The 25708-nt window shown below is 43.2% G+C and overlaps 1 pseudogene; it reads right to left on the bottom strand.

Moving 5' to 3' along the window:
- Window positions 1-8322: 8322 nt before the first annotated feature.
- LOC123402159 lies at window positions 8323-12299 on the bottom strand (annotated as a pseudogene).
- Window positions 12300-25708: the final 13409 nt, after the last annotated feature.

Raw genomic sequence — 25708 nt, forward strand, 5'->3', positions numbered from 1 at the left:
GAGGCGGTCCTTGGAGAAGGTTAAATAGCAATTTGCATATCACCGTTGTGGCTATGCGTAAGTAAGATGCGATCATACTAGATACTCATAGCAGCCACGTAAAACATGCAACAACAAATTAGAGGACGTCTAACTTGTTTTTGGAGGGTATGCATGTGATGTGATATGACCAAAGACATGATATGATATATTAGATGTATGAGATGATCATGTTGTAATAGTTAATATCGACTTGCACGTCGGTGCTACGACAATCGACAGGAGCCATAGGGTTGTCTTTAAACTAACGTTTGTGCATGTAGATGCGTTTACTATATTGCTAGGTAGTAGCTTTAGTAGTAATAGCATAGATAGCACGACAACCTCGATGGCGGCACAATGATGGAGATCATGGTGTGGTGCCGGTGATGATGAAGATCATGTCGGTGCTTTGGTGATGTAGATCAAGAAGCACAAGATCATGGCCATATCATGTCACTTGTAATTTACATGTGATGTTAATCCTTTTATGCACCATATTTTTCTTAGAACGACGGTAGCATTATAAGGTGATCCCTCATTAAAATTTCAAGATAAAATTGTGTTCTCCCCGACTGTGCACCATTGCGACAGTTCGTCGTTTCGAGACACCACGAGATAATCAGGTGTGATAGACTCAACGTTCACATACAACAGGTGCAAAACAGTTGCACATGCGGAACACTCGGGTTAAACTTGACGAGCCATATTGGGCACTATTATATTTCATTTGATCCATATTGGGCACTATTATATTTCTTGTAGCACAAAAGTTAGTAGTAGATATCAAGAGAGGCTCCCATGCATCATCTCTCAACTTTTGTAATAGACTTTTCGCTGACACAATCATATTCATATCACAGACTATATTCTGATCTTTTTGTTGCAATGCTTGTGAAAAATCATTGGTTAAACAAAGCACTCGAAGCATCAAATGCAAGATAAATGCTTGTGACAAATCATTGGTTAAACCAAGCACTCGAAGCATCAAATGCAAGATAAGAAGAAATTCAAAAGATTCCATGTTTATCATCAAGCCAGAAGCCAAACCTCCATCATCTGCATCTGCTCCATCAAGAAAAATACCATGTAGCACTTCAACCACGGAATCCCGCCTTTGATAGATCCGGAATAGAGTCTTGTGGTGTGACCCCCATCGTGTATCACCAGGTCTTGCTAAACTTGTCTCTTGATGCTGGCCTTTTCCGGACAAAATCTCCCCATGCTCTAACTGTACAACCAGGTTGTCATGATGCTTCTGCAACAATGCACCTTTCCTTTTACACGAGGCACTTACCTACAAGAAAAGAGTAAGTGTGGTTAGATTAAGAAGTAAGAAGCACTAACCATGTTGACATAAGCTATAAGAAGTAAGAAGCACTAACCATGTTGACAATCTTATTTGTGTGGCCGAAGAAATCACTAACAGCTAGAACTCCCTTGACAACAGCAACAACCACCAATTGAAGCTGGTGGGCAAAACAATGCACATAAAAAGCATACGGGTTGACATCCATCCAAACACCCCACACCTTTCGACAAATACGCCCTTCTCATTTCATCTCTAATTTCTGGACTTGCGTACTCTTCAATTTGCTTGCGTCTGCCAGGATCAAAATCCACATTAGCTAAATTAAATGATGTAGGAATGCCCTACAACATCAAATGGCACCAGTTTCTTATTCAACATTCCAAGTTTCCAATTCCAACTAACATATCAAAGGAAGGATGCAAGAATACTAGAAGAGGATACCTGCTGCTGGTGGTTGTCGATTCCATGTGGTTGCTTCCGTTTGGTTGATCTGGTCGCTGAAGCTGCTGCCTCTGCCACAGCCGCAACTTCCTCGATAGCAGTAGCCTCGGCCTCGGCTTATTCGAGTTCGGCACCAGCGGGTAGACCTACCCAATCCACATCCTCACTGGAATCCATCACCAGCAGTCCAGCACCGCCCCCACTGTCGCCCTCGTCGCTGGCCCGACCTGCAGGTTGTAGCAGCAGTAGTCTAGGTGCAGCTCCGCCCCCAAACGCCCCCCCCCCCTCCCGGCGGTGGCCCGACACGCATCAGCAGCAGTGCAGGTGTAGCACCGCCCCCAAACGCTGCCCCGCCGCAGCAACAGCAGTACAACAACACCCCCACCGGCCGCCGCAGGCAGCAGATACGGAATATGGCCCAGCGCCCCGGAACCATGGCCTCTGGCGACTGGTGGCAGCGCGGGCAGTAGTCTGGATTGAGCGTTGCATCTCAATCCTCTGGAAGTCTGGATCTAGTGTTTCTGAGATGGGCCTGTAGACAAAAAGCATTGCACCCAGCGCAGAAACGCCAGACCTTCTGGCGTTGCAGACCCAAGCAGAAACGCCATGCTTCCTGGCGTTTCCTTAGTCCAGTACCCCAAAACAAGAATTTAACACTGTTTTGATCAACAAACATATTTCATACGATATAGTTTAAGTCGTATGACCATAATTCACAGCATAACACCATAATTCAAAGCATAACACCATAATTTAAATCATAAGACTCAGCATATCACCATTTATCAAAACATAACACCATAATTTAAATCATAAGACTCAGCATAACATCATAGTACATAGTTTAACAGACGTAGTTCGAGAAACAACATAGTTCAACAGAAAACATAGTAGTTCAACAGACAACATCATAACACTCACTTCCTCCCTCTCTTTGCAGCCATCTTGCCCTTAGTAACGTAGCCCTCAGGAGTGTTCTGCCAGCCAGGACGTCTGATGTTCCTTGAGCTAGCTCGACGTGTTGCTTCCGTCGGCTGAGTGGGTTGACTTGACTGTGGAGCATCTTCCATCTGCGAAGCCCCAAACTCAATGTAGTCCTGATCCGCGGCCTCGTTGTCGGACTCATCTTCTTCTTCAATCTCCTCTTCATGTGCTCGGCTAGAAGAAACATGTGCTCCACTCGAAGACGGACGAGCGGAAGAGGCCCGTGGCCGGCTGGCAGACGGACGAGCGGAAGACTGCACATCCATCGTGTACTGCACACGTGCCCTCACATCGGTGGACGAAACACCGTGGCAAGAAAGTAAAGTCGCTAGTGTGCGGCACCGATTGGCGACCTTCTGCGCAAGGAAAAGATAATGACATGTTAATATGCTAACAAAGGTATGACAAAACAAAGGTTAACAAGGCATCAAACCTGCAGAGTAGTTCTAACAAGTCCGTCCGTTTGTGGACATGGGGCACGGGCAAGGACCATGTTACTCTCGTTGATACATCTCCATAGCTCCGTGCCCTGGATAAAACACATGTGACATACCATCCACGAATAAATGACACTTGTTTATATTTTAAAGGAGGGACGTACCACTCGGTCATGGAGAGGACCATAGTCAAGATGCGCTCCAACTGTCTCCCTAATTGAATTGTTGAATGCAGCATCAGCAGCCTCACTCGGCAGTAAGTCCAAGCAATCGGAACGAGTCCAGGCAGCCTTATGGATAACTCTGTACTCTGTACGCATCCACTCCAAATGCCTTAAGTATGCCGCCTCGTCAGTGTCTGGTGTTTCATCATTTTCAACTCGATGTTGTCTCTGAGCATTCCACATGTCCACCCAAGTAATGTGGTGCTCCTCCCAATTGATGACAGTCTTATTGCTTTGCCGGTTTGTCCTACAAAGCATTAGAATACTACATCAGTTTCATTTTTTCATGTTAGACATTGATCAACAGGAGAAACACGTGATACAAAAGACTCACTTATGTAGCTTGACACTTGTCTCGACGTAATCCGGCGGGGTGCGTTGTTGTACCCCGAACTGCTTTGAAACACGATGAGGAAGATGCCACTCCACCGCATAAAAGCATATCATCGGGCACCGCACACGCCAAAGATGCTGGTCACGAAGGCACATGTTGCTCAGAGGATACTGCCTAAGTACCGTGTACGGCCTCCAATTAACCTACATAACAACAAGTCACTCAACCATCCATGAAAAAAATCAGCAAATTTGATAAAGCATTTACCTGTTCGTAAGTTAGCATGTCAAGCTCGCTTATGTATGCCTTATACCGCCCCATTGCCGCGATACTCGTCCATTGGACAGTAGCCCATGTGTGTGCGATAGTGGGGTATCGCTCCTCGTCCCCATCAAATGGGTACTTCCAGGGTTCTTCCGGAGCAAGGCTGAAGTTCCGGCCAACAGGGATACGCTCCCACATCCAAACCTGTAGGGCCCAGACGAAACCTCCAAGACAGGACGTCGGCTTACTCCTCATGCACGCTCCATCCAACTACAGATTTAATAAAATGAAAATGCATCATATCCCATTGAATAAAATGAAAATGCATGATATTAAGCCATACCTGACGGTACAAGAAGGCTAGTGCCGCCGAACCCCAACTCCACTTCACATCCCAGTCACGAAGCGGATCCGAGAACATCCATGAGGCTGTGTCCCCAGTGCCATCCGGAAACACCACTTGGGTCAAAAGATTCCAGAGATAAGCTCTCGCGAACCTCTCCACAACAAGCGGACTAGCATCCCTTGGGCATCTGTGAAAATGTCTCTGTATCCAAGAGAACAACACACCGGATGGCCTAGGATCCTTCCTAGTTTCATCAGTCCATGGCTCGGGTTCAACACCAACCAATGCTGCAACCCGTTGTCGCCATCCGGCGGCCCTAACCTTCCCTGTAAGAGCCCTGCCCTCGATAGGAAGCCCGGAGATCATAGCAATATCCTCCAAGGTTATGCTCATCTCACCAAGAGGAAGGTGAAAAGAGTGCGTCTCCGGCCTCCATCGATCCGTAAGTGCTGTTAGGACAGTGGCGTTCAACCATGGTGGTGTGCTTTTAAAGTTGAGCACAAATTGAAGAAGATCCATTCTTCTAAAATATGGCTCGTAACGAGGGTCATATACAAGAGTTTCATTGGGGTTGTGCCCCCTCAAACGAAGTAGTGGAGGAACCTAAACAAACAAAGGCATAATTTGTTAATGGGCTCAACTTGTGAAAATATACAAATCATGGAGTATATAAAAATAATCATCAATAAAATCATTATTACCTCTCCTCTTTCAACTAGCACCGCACGATGCTTCTGCTCATAGTAGTCATCAAGACCCGGATATTGGTCGGGACGAAACATCCTACATAATATGAAGATCCTTATTACCGGCCTCTTCGAATAATATGAACTAAACCTAGGCATAAACCTTATGCGGATAATATGAACAAAATCTAGGTTATACATATAGCCACCAAAAATTACACATATAGACACCATAAACTACACCTATTAACAATCACAAAATAAATTTTACTTCAAAACATACGTACACCTAGTGCAAAAGAAATCTACACAAATAAAAAATCATTGCAAAAACTAATTGGAGGGATTGGGGGAGCTTACCGGCCTCTTCGATTTGCCCCAAAGAACCAACAAAACGGTTGGGGGAGGAGTGAGATCGAAGGGGGGATCTGGAGGAGGAGGGAGAGCTTTTTCGTGGAAGAGGAGGAAGAAAGAAGTGGAGGTGGAGGAAGGGGCCGCGGGCCTGTTACTTATGAGCCCTGCAACGCCAGTGGGCTTGGCGTTCCTGCTTCGGTCTGCAACGCTAGCCCCCTTGGCGTTGCAGCTTTGGTCAGCAACGTCTAGTAGACTGGCGTTGCACAGGAGGGCTGCAACGTCCAGTAGACTGGCGTTTCTGCTAAGTACTGCAACGTCACGGTCTCTGACGTTTCCAAAAGGGTCATAACGTGAAATACTTTCGAACCCAGTTCGTTTTGTGATGAACTTACGCCTTAAGAATCAAAACAGTGAAAAAATCCACTTTTAATGGAGCCCTGTAAGAGAAAAAGAGCTATGAGTGGAGAATAGTAGAGCGAGGGATAAGTGAAGTTGTACAAAAACCTGTCGTGGGAGGCCATTGCCACCATTGCTTGGGACGGTCATCGATGGCGCGTCGTACATACATCTCCAAGCCTTGGTTGACGTCCTCACTTGGGCCATCAGCTTGCAGGTGATACACCATCGTTTAATTGAGGTGGGTACCCCCGCCTTAAGGAGGGAGCACCTCATCGTTCTCGTGAAGGTATGGTCACGGTAAGTGGCGGAGGACGGACAAAAGTTGTGGTAGGACGGGCTTTGGCCACCGGGAACGCCACCGCACCGATTCGTCGCCTTGCATCCTGCCTGCAGCCAGTGGCGAAGCCAGGAATATTTTTCAGGTGTGGCGGAATTTATGAACAAAAAATCATATATAATGTAACTATGCAAGAGCTCGCAAGAATGCTATCTATGTATAATTTTATGTTCAGATTTTATGTTCAGAAAATACAACCGAAATGAGGAGTTTTGTATTGACACACAAAATATATATCTCACTAGATGGAGTTTCTTCTTACTCAATAAAAATTACATGGATGATCAATCACAAATTTATCGTCTATACTAACTACACGAACATAAAGGATATCTGCAAATCATAGAAACAATAGATAAATCATGAATTGGAATAGTATCATAGGAAACACATTATACAAGTTCAGTTAGTTAGAAAGTATACATTTTCATGAGGAGGTTTCACTTTTATTAAGCAGACCGAGAAGTTTCCTGGTCAAAAGGGGTGGGTTTCAGCAGGCGTAATCTCTGGAATTGTTTTGCTAAATATAATCATTAGCAATTTTGTTACGTACATGCTGTGTACTCTATTTTATAAGGGGCATGTGCAGTGCATTCAAGCCACATGTTGAGATGGCCGGCTGGACGCATGGCTCAGCTAAAATTAAACACGTACTACACGAGTATGCTGGTGTATTTGCACAAATTTTAGGTTTGACGGGTGCCAAATCTTGCCAGATTGCTGGCTTCGCCCCTGCCTGCAGCGGCCAGATCAAGGTGGAGCGTCCGCCAACCCTTGTCCTACTGGGTACTCCATCCCGCCAACCCTTGCCCTACTGGGTACTCCATCACTGGTCACGGTCCTAAACGATGGTACGAGGAGCACCATGAAGTTTGATGTGCCTTGGTTACTTGGCCAACGGTGAAGGGGCGTCGGAGGGGCACAAAGTGTTGGTACTTGGTCAAACGGTCAACCACCACCACGATGATGTCTTAGCCCTTCGATGAAATCCATCGTCAAGTCTTGTCACGACTGAGTAGGTATCGACACTGGCTGGAGGAGGCACGGCATCTTCATGCCTGTCCGGAATCTCTCGAGGTCTCACAACTCCGCTCCACACGAGAAGCTCGGTTTGAGCAACTTCGTGCAATTGTGCTGCTGCTCCCTCTGCTCCGGAAGCTGCGGTTGTGGAGGTGCAATTGTGTTGCCGCTCCCTCCATTCCGGAAGCTGGCTCCCTCCATTCAGGAAGCTGCGGTTGTGGAACGGAGAGGATTCGAACAAGGCCTTCCTCCATTCCGGAAGCTGTGGTTGTGGAGCGGAGAGGATTCGAACAAGGCCTTCGTGTGCTCGTGTTTTGCCTGCCGGCAGACTTGCATTGTGAAAAGACTTCAACGGCCTGTTTGATTTCCTTAGAAGAGCATGGGCTACAGTGTCACAAGATCTCTCACGTACATAAATTTTTTACAAGATTTAATTTCCTTAGACAGGGCTCCTTATAATGGAGAAATATCATATGTACTTTTTTCGAGCAACTGGCAGGAGCATGTGTTTACAAGATGCGGCATGTTTTTATGGCGAAATATCATGAGCCTGGGTGGTGATATGCTTGCTTCAGCATCAAATGCAGACCAATTCGCTGAAGAACATCAAATAGAGCCGACTCCCTGAAGATTAAACTGGTCAAGGAACGCTCACAGGAAAGCACTCGTCGACCGTCCGTCGTTTCACTTTGAGAGAGATTCGTACTCCAATGCACACACAGAAATAGAAAACAAAATGCAATTATGATTCAGTGCAACTTATACGCAATTCTGAAGGTTGTTGTATGTTTACTGAACTCTGTCTACCTAAAGAGACACGGATGGAAAAAAAAATCAGTGGGGCTAAATGCTACTCTGTCTACCAAACAACCTACAACCTTCTGGATGTAACTCCCTTGAAACAATTCATGACAAAGTAGATTGCAGAGAGGGCTTTCTGGTAACAAAAAATGGGATTCAGACGCCTTCGTGATTGAGATAAAAATAGGAGTTTATTTAATACGATAGCACCATGGGACGTAACATCAGCAGGGATTATAAAAACCTGAAAACTCAACCTGAAACAACATAAGACATGAGCAAAAGATACTGAGAAGAGGCCCATGCACATACAACTGACGGCGGAGCTTGCTTGAAAAGCAAATGAACCGCAAGGGTGAAGGACATGGCCAAGCAAAGCAAGTCACTGTATCCTCATGCATAACATACTAGATAATATACATGTAAGTTGGAAAACGAAGCGATTAGTTCCTACAGGTCATACAACTTCACACCTGGACAGTACAGAGGGCCAAATTCTGGGTGTAGCACACGATAGGCCCCGTGAACAGCATACAAAATGGAAGAACCTACGGCACGCTATCCATTTTCTGCATCTCAGCCACCGGAATGTAACCCTAGATACCTGCGGACCATCCAATTACATCAGTCACAGTTTAAGTTATGTATCTCAATGCTTTCATAGAAAAACCATTAAAGTTATGTATCTCAACCCTTTGTACGACTCAAACAGTAAACACAAACTTCACTTGGGATTGTTGAAATTGCGCCAAATGCTAGGAAACTGAACCGTCTCAGCGGTCAGCATTAGAGCACAAAACCAAAAAATAGAAACATAGAACCGCCACAGGAGAACAGTTCATTTTTACCACCACACCTTCAACTCTTATTCTTAGCATATTCTCAAGGTTTTGGCTACATCTGTTATACTGTTCTCAATAAAGGCAAATAAATAAATAAACTGTGGCTCAAATAACTCCAGGGAAATACTGGCCATCCTAGCTTATCGAAACATTTGAAATATTCCTTGTTATCATGGGTACATAAGGGGCTCATGGAATAACAAACCCAAACCGTCTGGTTTATAGCTTATAGACATACTTTTCGCAAATGTACGTGCTAGTAAGTCACTCACAAATCAAATTTAATTGAACACATGTAGTAGAAGCCACAACTAAGGGGTCGTGCGTCGTCTTATTAATAGACACATTCATTCGGCCCAAAGTAGATGCATTACTCTTTCTTCACAACAACAAAAGCAATGCCTTGACCATTAGTTTTAATGATAACATCAATATGTTAGTAAAAGTATACAATTTGATACGGTAAATCTAGTCATGCCATTTCGATCACATGTTTATACTCCCTCCATTTTTATATACAATGCCGCTACCAAAATTACAATTTGCAGAAATACAAGGCCACTAACACTAATCGATGCAATATTAATGATGTTTGCCTCGTAGAACTAACAAAGAAGGACATTAATTATCTCTCGCATGCATTTAGGAGTGAGATCATTGGCTTGATGTGCATGGGAGAGAAAATTACACATTAATTTACACGACAAACAAGGAGACAAGTTGTCTTGCAACATTGACTTAGAAGGCATTAACTTTTGCCTTGGTACCTCTAATATGGGTTTGTGGCCTTGTATACAAAAATGGAGGGAGTAATAAAAGTCTTGAACATCTAAAGTGACCAAAAGTGCAGAAAATAGACTACCCGCAAAGCATTGATAAATATCGTTTGGACCAGACAAATCATGTTAGTGGATAATGGCAGTTGGCAGATTACATACGCAGATTAGATAGACACTGAGAGATATCCTGAAAAAATATTTAAGCAAACTGCCTTACACTAGAATAATCATCCATAAAACCGCAATAAATTGAGCAAAAAGATAAATAGAAATACAAAAAATAATGAAAGCATACTCTTCGAGTATTATGACAAACAACATTAGGAAATGATAAGCAAAACTACACCGATTGTAAAATTTATAGAATATTCAAGGAACAGTATAAATGATGGATGTTGTAGAAATCAAGAACATGTACACCCAGACCATTCGCTGGTCAGAAGAGTAAGTTATTCAGAATTATAAGCTCGTTCCACGCCATATCAGAAAAAATAAAAACATAATCATACTAAGAAATCCAAGCAGATTAGTGACATGAACAAATAAAAATATTTTTCCTACGTACAAATGGACTTGTACTCTAAGTATGACTATTTTAAAAATGGTAAATGAGTAAATATCTTAAATTCCAGAAGTTCACCATTCTGAACTTAATATTAGCAAAATTACGGAGATAATAAATACTGGATGAAAAAAATAGAACTAGTTTTAAACTTTAACATGTACCTATTGAGTTCACGATATTTTTCATGTAGTCATGTTCAATTTTCCCGCTGTTGAGAAAAACTGCCTACTAAAACTACCACTGTATTATACTCCCTCCGTTCCATAAGTTAGTGCATATAGATTTTTTGAAAAGTCAAACTTTGTAAATTTTGACCAAGTTTATAAAGAAAATTGTTTATATCTACAATACCAAAAAATATAAATATGAAACTAAATCTTATGATGAAATATAATGGTATATATTTGGCATTCTAGATATAAATGTTTTCCTCCACAAACTTGTTCAAAGTTTGTGAGGTTTGACTTTTCTAAAAATCTATATGCACTACATTATGGAATAGAAGGGGTATAATTTTTCCATATGTGAATAGGCATACGACAATGAGATTTATTTCAATAATCAATACTACACAAATAATTTGCTAATGTTGATCATTATTGTTTTATTGTATGGATATTCACATAATAAACTGATGAAGCCAGTTCCCTAGCTCTGACTTAATTACAGATATGGAACTCAGAATAGACCAATTGTAGCCCAACGCCTGGCTATAGAGCACATATAAAATTATATACCACTAATGTTTTTTTACTTATAAATCATAATCATTAAACACCATCACACAAGAATCAGAATAGAAACGGCACAGAAAAAAAATCGCTATATGTTGAGGAGGGTATCAAGCAGCAAAAGAAATAATTGATATGACACTAATTAAAATTGCTATACCCTAACACAAAAGGATGTGAATCGTATATGCCATCAACCAACCATAAGAAACTAACTTGGTTATAGTACAACCGATATGTGAAGGCATGCTTTACCTGCAGCGTAGACTCTTTCAAATGGATGATACTGATGAAGGGGGTAGTACCCCAGAAAGTTTATTGAACTGCAATGATTCAAGATGGACCGTAAAGAGCATGTGATGTGTCCACACAAGCACCACATTATTTCCCCCCATGGCCCCTTGTATCATTATGCTATTCTCCTCTGAATTCAGAGAAAGTAGTTTGTCCAGTTCAATGGTTCTTCCAAGCCACCATGAAGCAACAACCATCACAATCAGTCTTCCTCTTCCATAACTGGATGCTGCAGCCGTCTGTCGGGAGGAGTAAACCAAGGCCACCACCCTCTGCGGGCATAATCGAGAATAGGTGGCCCTCTTCAAGGATATGCACTGGCACCGGTATCACTGCTAGGCTTTGCTTCTCCAAATCAAACTCAAGAATTCCATAAAAAATCCCAGCAAGCCTCCAGTAAAGGGAATCCCCAATCAGCACAGCACGCATGTAAGTAGAAAACCAAAGCGGGAGAATCACTCACTGGAACACCAGATGGAAGCTGTGCTGAGAGCAGATCACCCCATGCGCCAGTCTCTGACGAGTAAACGCAGGCAAGCACTCGTCTGTGTTGCTTGTCGTCATTGTCTGCCACTGTCAACACCACTCGGAAGTGTTGGTCACCGTCTCCGGCAGCACGAAGCACCGCCCCGTTCATCCTTGTCTTCTTCGCATGTATCGCAACCACCGGGGGGACGTCAACGCAGTGCTGGTCGCCGGTGACGGGGTCCCACACCAGGATCTGGTTCTTAGGTTCGTTGAAGACGAGTACCAGGCCATGGCGGCATCCAAGGGGCATGAACCGGTCGCCGTCGCCGCGCTGCAAGGAGAAACGGCCGGGGGAGACACGATCGGGGGCGTCGAGAGTAGGTCGGAACGGCAGATCTTCATTTCCGACGAAGAAACCGAGGAGGGGAGGGTTGCGGCGGTGGTGGATGCGGAAGCGGCGGGAGAATCCTGGGTCGGAGAGGAGGAGGCGCCAGCGCCTGCAGACGGCGGAGGCGCGGGGGAGGGAGGAGGGCTGCGGGGGCAGGCGGACGAGGATCTCGATGAGCAGGTCGTCGTCTTCCAGTGGCCCGACCGCCGGCGAGCAGGGGTGGCGGCGGCGGCGGCGGCTCGCCATCTCGCCCTCCTCACTGCTCGTGCGGGGTGTTTTTTAGGGTTTGCTCGTTCGGGATGTTTTTTTGGGATGTGGTGGGTGGAGTCGTCAGTCGAAGCAGTAGCAGCCCAAAGTGAATAGCTGAAGGCCTGAAGTGCATCGGCCCAAAGTTCACACTCAAACATTCTCTTGATAGTTCTTTCTTTTTCTTCAAATTCTCAAAAACAAATAAAAATCAGTACATAATATTTGTAAAAACATTACTACAAAAGAACCAGCATGTGCAAATAGTTATGGCTTGTAGTGCACAATATCTGTAAAAAGGAATAGTGGTGCATACAATTATCATCGAAACAATGAAAGTTTAAACGCCAATTGAGCCATATTTCCAATAATCATTTTAGCTTTGCAATATCATGCCTCTCTATATTGTCCTTGATACGTTTTGACTTGATTAAATTTTCAAAATCGGCAAAGGGTGTCTATGTTTTAGCTCCGATGAACAAGTATTGATGTGTGCAACAAAAAGATATGTCCTCACTAAGCTGACTTCGTCAATTGCTCTATTGTCGTGCATCTGTAGCTTATTGCCCCTAATATTTAGATATGTCTTTATGGATTTAGTTAGTTAGAATTGCCTGCCTTGTAACAAATATATATACACTCGGCATAATCAATACAATTCTTTTGTCGCTTCCTATATGTGTCTCCGACATGGTATCATATTTTGTGTTATCTATCCTCGCTTTGGGTCCTTCTATTCGATGCCTGAGTCTCACTCCTTCACCTGGCTTGCCCGACCACATTTCCTTCGCTGATATCTTGTGTCTCCTGTCATATGACTTTGCCTACTTCATCTTCAAACCCTCCCCCACCCACCCACCCCCTGTCGGTGTCAAAACCGGCAGATCTCGGGTAGGGGGTCCTGAACTGTGGACCTTGGATTGATGGGTAATATGAGACAAAGAAGATAATGTTTTACCCAGGTTCGGACCCTCTTGATGAAAGTAAAATCCTACGTCTTGCTCTTGTTTTTATTGATGATTGAGTACCAAGTACAGAATTGATCTACCTCAAGATTGTATGTTTTGGTCTAAACCCTAGGAGTAATGATCTTAACTTATGATGTCTAATAACTAGCCTGGCCTCAGCTTATATAACACACTGGAGGCTTAGAGTAACAAGAGTTCTAGTCGGCTACGCCGGTGGCGAGGAGTCCTTCCCTTGATCACCAAGTCTTGTGGAATCTTCCTCATATATGTCATTGGTTGCCCGAAGTGGCGCATGAGTCCGACCCATAGAGAGAGGTCGGCGGCCCGAGGAACCCTTAGTCCCCGGACTCCATCAGTAGCCCCCTGAACCGGTCCTCAAGTTGGGGACGCTCCTTGGTTCTTTCGAACTATTCTTCATCTCCAATCGTCGGTCTTGAAGACTCGTTCAACAAATCTTCCCTTCACCGATCTTGAGGATCGCCAAGGTGTATCCGAAGAGTTCACACATTGGGCATCTGAGGAGCCCCTTTAAGCTATCGGACTTTTATTAATGCCTTGTAATTTTTTTAAGCCATACCTCGTGTTTGAAGTGTTTCCCGTGCGGTAGTGTCCTCTTGCGTCCGAGCTCCAAGGTCGAACTGCGTCCGAGGTGTCTTTTTTGCATCCGAGCTCGAACGCCTGACTGTTTTCGAGGTGTCATGGAATACCTTAGTCTTTGTAAATTTTGAAGGAATTCAGTCGAGTTTATTGCCGGCAATGCCCTTTATGGAGACAACCACTTGCATTCGAGCTTTATTCCTGACTGCTTTTGAGGTATTGCAGCCGAACACCAATGCATGATTTGCCCTCTATGGAGCCAGCTACTCGCATCCGAGCTTTATGTCGGACTGCGCCCAAGCTCCAACGTCGGACTGCTTCCGATGTGGTGCACCACCTCGGTCTCGGGCTATTTTTTGCGGATTTTTTCTGATTGGTGTAATTTATTCTCTGACGAGCTGTATAACAAGTAGCCTCCGAGACTTGGGTTGGGCAACATGGCCAACCCTAGGATTATATCTCCTCGGGAACTAGTTCATTTGTTGTATACATTTTGACAACGCCAAGGTGTAGCTCGACAGGAAAGATGTCGAACTGCAGGTCAGAAAAGATTTTCCGAGTAGAACCACCACTAGTAGAAAACGGGGCTTTGGGTTTTGCCAGATTATACGTGTCAAACATATCTATATTTTTGCTTGTTCCATGTTGTTATATTATCATTCCTTAATGTTTTACAATCATTTTACTACAACTTTATATTATTTTTTGGGACTAACCTATTAATGGTTGCAAATTGCACAAGTTCTTGTTTCACACTTTGATTTGTAGGAATTAATTAGAAATTATCAAAAAAAATGCAAAAGGAGCCTTGTTGGAGGAGGACTCTGACTCTCCTGAAATCTGTCCACAAACAGTTTTTAGAGATCGTCAGTTTGACCCCCGAAGACGGCATCAAATGGAAAAAAGTGTGGGGAATTTTATGGCAATGATTCTCGACTACAAATTCGTCAAAACGGAGTTCGTATGCAATCTGGAGACCCATTTTACTGAAGGAGAATATCTGATTACATGATCACGAGAATTGTTGATGTGATTATGTCCAACTCTTAAGATTTCTAATATATTCGGCCAAACCACGACTTTGGAGACTCATGAGGTGTGTGAGGAGCCCCTAGGAAGGTTCTAGAGGTGCCCTAGAGCCATTGGGTCAAGGGTCCGTCCATCGGAGGGCCATAGAGCACCACAGAGGCACATATAAGAAGAGAAAAACCCAAGTTTTGGTAGAAACATCAAGAGCCACGAATTTGCCTCTCCCTTGGTAGCCGCCAAGAAGGGGAGAGGCTCCTTCATTGCAGCACCAAGACCAAGGAAGAAGGAGGGACAAGGGGCCGCCGCCCGTCGCTGGTGTCGTGGCCGCCATCACCTCCATCTCTTAGGGGTTGCACCTCTTCATCAACAAGTCTCTCTTTCTCACCATGATAATGTGTGAGTAATCCTCCTTGGGGCTGAGGGTATGTACTAGTAGCTATGTGTCCAATCTCTCCTTCTTGTGTTGTTGAGATGGCACGATCTTGATGTATCGCGAGCTTTATTAACATAGATAAATCATATGGAGTTTTCTCCTCTCTATCTTCTTGTGATGAATTGAGTTTTCCCTTTAAAGTTTTCTTATCGGATTGAGTCTTTAAGGATTTGAGAACACTTGATGTATGTCTTGCGATGGGATATCTGTGGTGACAATGGGATGTTCTATTGATCCACGTGATGTATGTTTTGGTGATCAACTTGCGGGTTCCGTGACCTTGCACATTAGAAAACAAGGCTATGGTCCGGGCGAGAAAATGGCTTTAATCCCATTTATGTTATGAACCATGACGAATGGGAGCATCAGTCCCGGTTCGCGAGGCCAGGGCATTAGTCCCGGTTCAGATGGGACCTTTAGGCCCGGTGTGAGCCACAAACCGGGACTAAAGGGGTGGTGGAAACCGTTCGCCTGGCGCGAGCCCTGTTAGTCCCGGCTCGTGGCTCAAACCGGGACTAAAGGTCCAAACTATTCGACTCCCGCGCCTTAGAAGTTATTCCTCGCGAGATCAAACGCTACAGTAACCGTGAGACCAAACGATACCAACACCTCCCTCTCACCTGTTCGTCTCTGTTTCCTCTGTTCGTCTCCCTCTCATCCATCCCCATCCTCTACCATGAATCCAATCACTCTCTATGGGAAGGTGCTCGCACATGGCACGACCAATCTCTTTGTCGTCTACACGAACGACAGCGCCAAGGTCCCGGTTTTTCTTTTCATGTTCGAGGCATGGCTTTGAGAGGAGAAACACAAGTTCATAGGCCTCGATCTCGAGTACACGGCCGATTGTCGCGATGTTGTCGTCGTCCAACTTTGTTTCAAACATCATGTCATGGTCTTTCAGTGGGCAGGGCAATAGGAAACTTGTCATAGTTTTAATTGGGGCTTTTCTTTGATTCATAGGATAGGAAAATTGCATTGGAATAGGAGGATTCGGAATGTCAAGAACATGTCATAGTTTCCTTGATTCATATGAAAAATGCATAGGAAAATTGGGCCTTTTTCTTTGATTCATAGGAATAGGGCTTTTCTTTGATTCATAGGAAAATTGCATAGGAATAGAAAATTGGATAGGAACAGGAGGATTAGGAAAATTGCATAGGAATTTTCCTTGTAGTTGCATATTGGCTATCGTGAGAACATGCCATAGATTAGGGGCTTCTTTTGATTCATAGGATAGGAAATGCATATAGGAAATAGGAAACTTGCTATATATGATTCTTATTATACTTGTTATGGTTCTTATTATACTTGTGCCGAATTATACTCGTTATGATTCTATTATACTTGTTCTAAAATATACTTGTTGCAGTAGTATTTAACACACTTGTTTCATTTTGTTGTTGCAGTAGTGACAAGCACTGTCCAAAACTTATGGACTTCCTTCGCAGCGGCATAAATTTTGCTAGCGTTGATATAACAAATGACAAGGTCAAGATGAGGCGCACTTGGGGTATTAAGATACCATCTGAATGCCACATTGATCTTCAGGACAGGTTCACGCTTAAGCATGACAAAACTTCAATGGCTCATATGGCAACCACCCTGATCGACGAGGAGTACGCTGATATGAAGACAAAATTCCCCAAGTCAAGGCATAAACTTTGGGGTAAGACCCCACTTGACTCTATCAACATTGAGTATGCAGCAAAAGATGAGTACATTTCATACAAGTTGTACCGCAAGATTAGAATCTTCAAATATGGGCAGCGTCACCTCGTACCGCTAGTATCTACTGGTTGGGGGTATTCTGATCCGGACGACGAGTAGTGCTTGGGGGTCTCTTCATGTTATGTAGTACTTCCTGTAATGGATATATGAACTATTATTTTTAATGTCCCTGTTTAAGTACGATTTGTGTGTAAGAATATTTAATATGATGTGAGCAAGATTTCTAAAGCATTGTGATGTATGTGATGAAGATTGTCCATGGTTACGGCGCAATATATAAGCAAGGGGCGCATGCGAAGAAAAAGTGAAGACTTTCTCTCCACAACTAAAATATTAACTAAAAAGAATGAGGACATGGGTTAAAGAGGACATGAACGTTACCTTCGATCTTGGTAATGATGATACCCGTGATAATAATATAGAAATTTGGGTGCATGCGGAGGATGACTTGATTCGAGTTCTACCTCCAGGGCGTTTTGTCAACATATTTGTTAGATAATTTTTATTAATTATTGAAAAGTATCTTGTACTCATCCCGATTAAATTTCTTTATTTTCAAATATTAGCTTATTTCCGTGCTACAAGAACTACACGGTAGATAGTAGATCGGACCTACTACAATTTTTGCTCCAACATTACTTGGTTGGAGAAAAATCATCTCATCTCATTTATTCTTGATGTTTATCATGAATATGTGCCACTAGTGCACTAGTTGAGCCCTCATAACATCACTTCAGACAACTTTGTAAGATTTTTATACCATTGCGTCACTAATTCATCTTTTTTATACATTGTTCTTACGCAAAACTAGTTTGCTAACTATATTATCTCCCTAATAATAAAGCACCTATTGCTTCTGTCCTTTGTCGTCGTGGTAGTTTTGCAAAAAAGCCCCCGAGGTTTTAGATGTTCAACCTGCAGTCCCTATTTAAGTGACACTCTAGAAAAACGTTTCGTTTTTGCGTAAAAACCATTGCAATTGTTAGAAATTATGCCTGCAACCCTTATCCCCGACCCCGAGCTCCTCCTCCCCGGCCTCCCTCGCGCGTCGTCCGGCGTCCGGCGCCACCGCCGTCGAGTTCTAGGTCACGTCGCCGCTCCCGGATCCGCGCGCCATCCACCTCCTCTACCCGATCCGGCGCCACCCAACCTGCCATGACCTCCACGATGGCGCCCGTCGAGATCCTATGCCGGCGGTTGCTTTGTTTCCAGCTTCTTGTGTAGATTTTACATCACACAGGTTTCAGTGTCCAAAAGTTGGTTTTGAAACTTCAGATGTACAAGATTGATAAGAAGTGATATTATTTGTGCACACCTGCCCTGAACTTGAAATAGTAATAAAATTATCTGTGGAGTGTTTACTTAGGATATCACCGCGCGGCGCCGCGGTGGTGAAAAGGACGTCGTTATCGTCCTCGACGACAAGGACAAGGAGACGCCGACGCAAACCGCTCTCATCCGTAGCGACGATCTAGGGCAAGGCTGCAGCAAGGACGGCGAGACGACTTCGACGACTACACCGCCTTCTACGAGCTCCTCGACATGAGCTAGACTAGCAGCGACAGGACGACAACGGCGACAATGTTTTTTTTATGTTTCCATGTCTTTTTTAAGTTTGTACAAATTTTAATAAAATCGACTGAATTTCGTCCAAAATCACCTAATTTTTTTCAAAATTGGTTTGACTTCAATTTAAAAAACAGTGCCTGGGCGGCAGTCTTGGGGGGTCGGCTGGGAATCCGAAAGCTCCCAAGTTGATTTTGGCGTCGGCTCGCCCCAAACGACGCTATTTCAGGCCCTTGGGGGGCTGAACGGCTGGAGATGCCCTAACATCCTAACTATTTTTTTTAATTATTGTATTTCTTTTATTCTTTTTTAAAAATAATGCATGGATTTGAATATTTTCAAAAGTAGGCCTGCCTCGGTCCTGGCGTGATCGACAGGAGGCTGTCGGCGTCGGCGTGGCGGACAGGAGGCCAGTCGGCCTAGGCCCGGCCGATTAGTGGATCTCGGCCACGTGGCGGCCGACTAGTGGACAGGCCACGTCGATAGCCGAGTCGGCTCTGCCTGTCGGCCCTGGCGTAGCCGATAAGGCTATCGGCCTGGGGGAGGCCGACTAGTGGCCAGCCAGTCGAGGCAGCCCTTCCCCCTCTCTTCCTCCTTCCTCCTTTCTCCCTCCTTCCTCTTTCTTCCTTCTCCCTTCTCCCATTCTACCTTATCTCCTTTCTCTCTTTCTCCTCCTACCTTCTCCCTCACACAAAAAATCTTCCATTTCCACTTTTTGAACCGTACATTTGTTGTGTAAGGAAGAGGGCATCCGAACTATCCGTCTCACTCGCGATGGGGTAGTTTGTGGTGCTTGTTTTGAAGCTATTTTTGGTGGTGGTGGTGGAGGTTGAGGTGGAGGTTGTAGTGGTGGTGGTGGTGTGGGTGAAGTTGGTTGTTTTGGTGGAGTTGGAGGTGGTGGTGTGGGATTAATCTCGGTGTTCGTCAAGAGTCGTTTGTCGTTCATCGTTTCTGCGCACGCTTCAAGGGTAAAATATTTTTGTTGTTTAAATAGTTTTAGGTGCTCCGGTAGATTAGTATAAATTTAGTTGTTTAACTAGTTGTAGGTGCTCCGGTAGATTAGTATAAATTTAGTTGTTTAACTAGTTTTAGGTGCTCCGGTAGATTAGTATAAATTTAGTTGTTTAACTAGTTTTAGGTGCTCCCGTAGATTAGTATAAATTTAGTTTAGTAAATGAAGTAGTTTAAATATTTTTAGGTTCTTCGATAGATTTGGAAAATATATTTTGGTTTGTCGTTCTTCTAATTTTTTTCCTTGTTGAATAATATGTTAGGTCAGCAGATGTCTGATTTAGTGACGTTATGTTTGCACTATGGTCGTGGTACCATTCAAACAAATGAGATGGGAGCTGATCTTAGTGAATTTCAGTACACAGAGGTGCAGGTGTCCTCCCCTAAAACATGGTTTGTTAGTCAGTTGTCAGAATGGCTTGTGCGATGTTTAGGGTTCAATACTGAAACACACACCGTCGGTGTTCATGCATTATGGACCGGTCCACTGGTAATATTTTCTGGTATTTGAAGCATATAGAGCGGGACGACCAGTGGGTGCGCTTGTTACAATCGTGCGAGCGTAGGGGATGTCATCCTGTGGCCTTACTTCTCCCCGTGCTAAAGCCGGTTACTGAACCTGAAGTGGAACGTAGCTCTGAATATGGTGAGAGCAGTGTAGGGATGCATGATTCACCAGCCGCAACCCTCTTATGGTACCTCGGTCTCAGATTCAACCATGGCTCAAGAGGCTCGAGCAGAGGATAAGAGATATCTATAAAGCTATCACGTGCACGCGCACTTCGGATGTTGTGCATCACCAGCCGCAGCCTACGCCGGTGCCGCGTCACTCCGTGCATCGACATCAGCCACGTCCACGTCTACAAGGAGTGGAACAGATGCCACATCCACCCCCACCTAACCAGCCTGGCAGTTCAGCGTGGCATCAGCCACAGCACCACGCTTCGTCAACGAGCTTCATGTTTCAGCCAACTCCGCAACATCACAATCCTACTCATGGTTTCATGTTTCATCCACATCCAACAGGCATGGTCCCTCCTGCATATCGTGATGTGTCGGCGTCCGGATTCGGGTTAGGGAGTGAACCAGATGAGCCACCATTGCAGCAAAACATGTGGTTGGACATGTTTTCGACTCCTCCACCGTGGCCCACATAGGATACACAATATGACCAGGATGGATCCGAGATTCCTCCTCGTAACATTAGGCCCCCCCCCACATGTGGGGATGGAGTACACCCCCACACTCCTAGAGCGCCAACCGAGATGTCGTGAGTGAAGCAAACTCTTTGCCCTGCTATGTATCACTTCAGACTTATGTCTATTTTATGTAAGAAACTTATGTGTATTTGATCTATGAGACTTATGTGTATTTTATCTATGAGACATATTCCTATCTATTTCTATGATCAGTTGGTTCATCGTGGATAGCACATATACTACCAATAACTTGAGATTACAAACAAAGTAAGATTCCGGAGATACATAAAATAAGATACATGAAATAAGATACATAAAATAAGATACATTAAGATGCAGAGTTCATACAAGAACTACATAAAGTCGTCGTCATCCTTTAATGATGCAGAGCTCTGGCCCTTCGACGAAGCGGTACTCTTGGCACTCGTTGATGCTGCCCTCTTGTCCTTGCTACTCGGCATGAAGATATCGTCTTCGTCCTCGCTATCGTCAATCCATAAAAAGGGATGTTTTACTCCACCTCCACCGCGTATGTGCTGGCCTTTCTTCTTCCATCTTTCATTCAACCGCAGAAGTTCCTTCCGAATCTCCTCATATGTCCTTGCAGGCCACCCCTTCCTAGCTAATGCATGAGCAACCTCATTCAGAAGCGTGTCACTACTGATGAGTTCGTCCCATGAAACTATTCTATTGTCTATCTTGAAATTGCTAGCCAAGCGTAGAAGACACTCCGACATACCACTGTGAAAACTACGATCGAAAGGATAATGAGACATTTTGAGCACACTCCTTACCAACCTTGTTGTGGAGAGGGTTTTATAGGTGCCGAAGAGCGGGAAATAAATGGCGGGAAAGCGAGGCGGGAACAAAATGGCGGGAAAGCAAGGCGGGAACAAAATGGCGGGAAAGCAAGGCGGGAAAAAAAAATGCTCAGTTGGTTCTTCGTGGATAACACATATACTACCAATAACTTGAGATTACAGACAAACTAAGATAGACCTTGTCGGACTTAAAATACAACTTGCTGAAATTAAGATACAACGTGCTGACACAACTTGCTGAAATTAAGATACAACTTGCTGAAATTAAATTAAATCTACTGAGTCCAGCGTGGATATTTGCCTGTTCCATCACCGGCTTCTTGTGCTGCTTTGGCCGCACGAGCCCTTTCTCTCTTTCTCTCCCTCTCAACTTCACGGGCCTGTTCCCGCTGTCTGTAAACCTCCCCCAACAAAAGTTTCTCTTCTTGGTTCTTCCTTATCATCTCATCAATAAAAGCCCTCTGCTCCACACAGTAATCTTTCCACTCTTTCTTCTGCTCTGCTTTCTCCTTTGCTTCAGCCTTTGCGCGACGCTCTTCCAAGTCCAAGCTAGCCCATGCACGGCGACCTCTTTCACGAATCTCGGTCACCGCCCAGTCCGGCATTTCCGTGTCAATCCAACGATAGTACATGCAGAGAGGAGGAGGAGACTACAAAAAAAAAATCAAGTAAACAATAATATCAACAACATATTTACTCTGGATAACTTGAGCATACTAGAGGCCTGAGGTATGCACAAATAGATTCGGGCGGATCAGATTCATAATTGGCGCACATGAAAAACTTCATGCCCAACCAATCTGAAAAATCCGTCACCTCCTTCACCTTGCAGAGATCACCGCACCAACATCGAACTGCTTCCACACCCCGAGGAAAACTCGCACTCTGCATTTTCTTAGGCCTGATGCTCTGATCCGAGCAAGGCAAACTCATATTCACTGGATGATGGAGGAAGGAAGACAATGCTAGTGTTCTCAAGTGATGCTGGATGATGGAGGAAGGCAGTCCAATGCCTCCTTTTATAGACTTAGATGACCAGGAAGATGGCGGGAAAACGAGGAGGGAAATGAGGCGGGAAAGATTTGGCGGGAAATAAGAGGGTAAATAGTTGGCGGGAAAGGTGGCGGGAAACGAAACGGGCAAAATTTGACGGGAAAGGTGGTGCGAAAAATTTGGCGGGAATGGAGACGTGGAAATATTTGCGGCAATGGAGGAAGGAGCAAAATAGCTAACGTTCAAAATACACATAAGTTTCTTACATAAAATATCATCGCGAGTGAGACGGATAGTTTGGGTGCCCTCCTCCTTACACAACATAAAATATCATCGCGAGTGAGACGTTCAAAATACACATAAGTTTCTTACATAAACGTGGAAATGGAATATTTTTTGTGTGCGGGGAGAAATAAGGAGAAGAAATAGAGAAAGGAGATAAGGTAGAATGGGAGAAGGAGGGAGATAAGAAATAGAGAAAGGACAAGGAAGGAATAACAAAGAGAGGGGGGGGGGGAGGGGGCTGGGGCTGGCTCGTGGCCACTACTCGGCCACGGCTAGGCCGAATGCCCTATCGGCTTCCCCAAGGCCGAGTGGCAGTGGCCGGCCACTAATCGGCTTCCACGTGGCCGAGAGTCCCCTGTCGGCTTTGGCGAGGCCGACAGCCTCCTGTCGGCCGCAACAACGCCGACAGCCTCCAGTCGGCTACAGGGTGACCGAGGCAGGTATACTTTTGGAATTTTTAAATTCAGTGCATTATTTTTCAAAAAGAATAAAAAAATGCAATATTTTAAAAAAATTAGCAACATCCTAAGCCCCCACATATACCTATATATGTACTAACATGGGACTACGGGTTCGGTGCCGAGGCTCATCTGCACCCGTTTAGTAAATAATCAAAACAAATACTATTTTTTTGGATGATAGATAATTTGATGTGTGAGGTCCGCTCCAATTTTTATATAATTTGAACATCGAAGCAGCTTTCCGCAAAAAAGATGAATCAGATCAAAATGATGCATGTACAATAAACTTTTTTAAAGATCCTGTATTTTTTTTTACCGAGAGCTGCTCAGATGTTCAAATTGTATAAAATTTGAAGCAACCTCACGCATCAAATAATCTATCACCCGAAGAACTTTTGATTTTTTTGAATTTGCTTTGTATTTGTTTTAATTTTTTACTCAGCAGGGATGCAGATGATCCTGGACGGAAAAATGGATTTTCGCTAACATGGCGGATATTCACGTGGTTCTACCTACCGATGGAGCAAAGATGATGATACCATTTGTGAATCTAACCGCCCTCAACAGGGGATGTTGGAGATATCTTATTGGGTATTAACATAGGGGTTTGAGCGGAGTAAAATGATATTTGTCCCTGCAAATTCCAAGACATATAATATAATCCCTCTGATCCAAACAATTCGTCATGGTTTTAGATTAAACTAAAACCAAAATAATTATTTTGAATCGAAGGGAGTATTTCTCTTGAAAATAATTTATCTTTGTAACAACTTTGATTCGAATACAAAATTCAGAAAAAATAAATCCAATTCAAGGTGGAAAATGAAATAGTTCCTTCGATTATAGTAAATCCAATCCAATTCAGGATGCAGAATAAGTTAATCTTTATCCAAGATAATTTTACGTTCATTTCATAAATAAATTAGATTTTGAATTCAAATAATTACATTAATATTGATTCACTATGTAAAATCTGACATTAAGAAAACAAAAATATAGGTCATAAGACCAGAAAAACTGCATTTCGTGCATATTTTACACTATGTTTTTACATTTGTAATTTTACGTAATAAAAAATATTTATATTGTCATTTTATAACTTCTTACCCTCTCTTTTATGTATTAAATAAATTAAAATTGACGGAACATAACATTACGATAAATTTATATTAAAATAGAGGGGGTGAAGAATAACTATTCCTCATCCAGGATGACGAATAGTTTATTCTTCATCGAAGATAATTTTACAATCAATTTAAAAATAAATTATATTTGAAATATAAATAGTTACATTTATATTGAATCATTATGTAAAATATAGGTCACAAGACCAGAAAAAATGAATTTATTGAACTTTTTGGACTATTTTTGTAAGTTCATAATTTTACGTGACATAAAATATTTTTACGTTGATTATATTTTTTTACGGTATCTTTTTATGTATAAAATAAGAAAAAAACATAAAATGTAAAATTACGATGCATTGATGTTAAAATAGAGGGGAGGAGTGTGAAGAATAACTAATCCTCACCCAGGATGACGAATAGCGCGACCCTATATATATAAGGAAAATACATCCTACCATCTAGGGGTCGTTACCCCACATGTCTTATAGACTATCATTTTGTAGTATATATATTACTTTATCATTATAAGTATGTTGATACAATATATATAAGATATTTTAAAATGAGTTAGATGAAAAAATTGCAAGTTGGTCCATGGTTTATATTATATTTATGAAATACGTATATATTTGTAAATAAAAAAAACATACATAAAATACGAGACATACTATCGAAAAAGTAGTATATATACTTCCTAAACTTTCTTACATACTAGTACATACCGCGTATATACTCTCCGATTTGATAGACAATACATACAACACACAAAACACGAGTGTTGGTAACTACCATTGGTGATAGATAAAATTTGTCCTATATATATTTGATCAAATATTCACTTAATTTTCAGTTAAAATGAGTGAGGCGGACTTTTTTCCTAGGACTAAAACGAATTCCCGTGGTAAGTTTCAATATTTTTTTGTGATATGAGGGGGGAATGTGGGATCAAACTTGCAGTTCGTGTTCTTCTTGCTAGCAGCCACCTTTTTCTTTCATGTGGGATCAAACTTGCAGTTCGTGTTTTTCTTACTGGGATGGGTTGTATAACGAGGGGGGGAACGAAAGAAATTTATTATATAATAACAAAAAAAATGAAAATATGAAAATATCATGGGCTTCAATGTTTGTATAGCTACTATGGGCCATGGGCTGTCGACCAGTGAGTGTCTCCTGCTAGCCCGAGTCCACCCACTGCCGTGCCATTCCCCCCCACGCGA

Source organism: Hordeum vulgare, chromosome 6H (assembly GCF_904849725.1).
Source record: "Hordeum vulgare subsp. vulgare chromosome 6H, MorexV3_pseudomolecules_assembly, whole genome shotgun sequence".
Taxonomy (NCBI): domain Eukaryota; kingdom Viridiplantae; phylum Streptophyta; class Magnoliopsida; order Poales; family Poaceae; genus Hordeum; species Hordeum vulgare.